This window comes from Ipomoea nil, unplaced genomic scaffold (genome assembly GCF_001879475.1).
Source record: "Ipomoea nil cultivar Tokyo-kokei standard unplaced genomic scaffold, Asagao_1.1 scaffold1564, whole genome shotgun sequence".
Lineage (NCBI taxonomy): Eukaryota > Viridiplantae > Streptophyta > Magnoliopsida > Solanales > Convolvulaceae > Ipomoea > Ipomoea nil.
This window is the reverse complement of record NW_017617992.1, coordinates 1,196,626-1,198,537: the sequence shown is the minus strand read 5'-3', so window position 1 is coordinate 1,198,537 and position 1,912 is coordinate 1,196,626. Positions and strand designations below refer to the sequence as shown.

At 34.8% G+C, this 1,912-nt stretch overlaps 1 non-coding gene across 1 annotated transcript; it reads left to right on the top strand.

Moving 5' to 3' along the window:
- Nucleotides 1-1,586: 1,586 nt before the first annotated feature.
- On the top strand, nucleotides 1,587-1,659 carry TRNAF-GAA. The gene has a single exon. It is a non-coding gene; the product is annotated as a tRNA-Phe (tRNA).
- Nucleotides 1,660-1,912: the final 253 nt, after the last annotated feature.

Below are 1,912 nucleotides of genomic sequence, written 5' to 3'. Positions count from 1 at the left end.
GTGGTCTTCATGGCTAAGGAATGGAGCGTGCACTAGTATATAAAGGAATAATGTTCATTCATTCATTAGAAATTGTCAATTTCTCATTTTCTTACATAGTTTCTTCACTTCCTCTTTCCAAAAACATTGTTTCCTTGTCTAAGCAAAAATCCAAATCAGGTTCTAGCTAGGCTATATTTTTCGGTTCACGTACTAAATTATTATATTTTTCCATATAAGTAAGGGAAAAGGGTCAAATAAGCCCCTAAACATTACTCAAGAAGTCAATTAGGCCCTCTAACTTTCAAAAGTTGCAATTAACCCCACGAACATGTCATTTTGGAGCAATAAGACCCACAAACCTATTGGTGACCTGATATTACAGGTCACTTAGGATTCCGGCCAACTCCGGCAAACCTCCGACGATTGTACGATAATTTCCGGCAACAATGTCAAATACTGACAACCGTGAAAATGGTCGCCGGTCTCGTTTGGACTTTGGACTACGGTCGCCTGTCCGACGAAGGGAAATTTTTTTGTTTTTATTTCTCCTTGGATCATTACTGCATTTGTTCTTCTTTATGGGATCCCCTGCTTTCTTGGAACTTATTTGTGCGTATGTTATTCCAGCTTCATCGGCCACCATGAAACAAAAACGCAAGCTAGATTTCCAAGGTGGGTTCTTCTGTTTCTTTGATGGTATCTGTAGTGTATACCAATGGTTGTATAAAGATGGGTTCTTGCCATTTATTGCAGTTTTCTTCTTGGACCAAAGCAGTGGCGAAGTCTCAGCATTTTTTGGGGGATTAAATATACATAGTGTTATTTATTTTTTTTGGGTGAATCTTTGATTTCTGAGAATTTTTATTTGTTAAAATTTTGTCAGGTGGGATGAACAGAGCTGAACGGAAAAGGAAGAGTTGCGTCGTCGTGCCGGAGGAGTTATCAGGTGAGTTTCTTGGCGGTTGTTTAGAACTTTCTTCATACGATAGATAGGTTCATTATGCAATTGCGAAGATAAGAGAATCAGAAAGTTTTGTGGTCCCTTTTCACGGTCGTCCGCATTTGACATTGTTGTCGGAAATTATCGTACGATCGTCGGAGGTTTGCCCGAGTTGGCCGAAATCCTAAGTGACCTGTAATATCAGGTCACCAATAGGTTTGTGGGTCTTATTGCTCCAAAATGACATGTTCGTGGGGTTAATTGCAACTTTTGAAAGTTGGAGGGCTTAATTGACTTCTTGAGTAATGTTTAGGGACTTATTTGACCCTTTTCCCTATAAGTAATAAACATTTTATTCATGATTTAGTATTACATTTGCTAGTATAAGTATTACAATTCATGAACAAAGATCCGTGTGGCGGTCTCACATAAGTTTTTGCCTACTCTAATAATAATAATAATAATAATGCCTAATATTGTAATTTCTAATGTTTCATTATTAGTATTAGTTAACATATACTCCATAACATTTGTAAGTACCAACAAAATTTAGCATCTATTATAATTAATTTACTACATATAACTGAAATAGTTGGAATTAATGTAAATATCTGCAATAAGATCAAAGCGGTAATATAAAAATTGGAGTCCAATACATCGACAAGCGGGGATAGCTCAGTTGGGAGAGTGTCAGACTGAAGATTTGAAGGTCACGTGTTCGATCCACGTTCACTGCAAATGTATACATTTCTTAAACTTAAAATATCCGAGGAATAGAAATTTAATAATGTTGCTTTTTTTAGAATTTTATTTTTCTCACTTCTAATATCTATAAATACTTAAAATTGCCGATGATTAGAAAATTAATAATGTTGCTTTTTTTAGAATTTTATTTTTCTCACTTCTAATATCTATAAATCTACAAATCTAATAAGAACTAATAAAATTAAGCCATTAATCAAAAAATTTCCAAATCTAATAAGAGCTAAT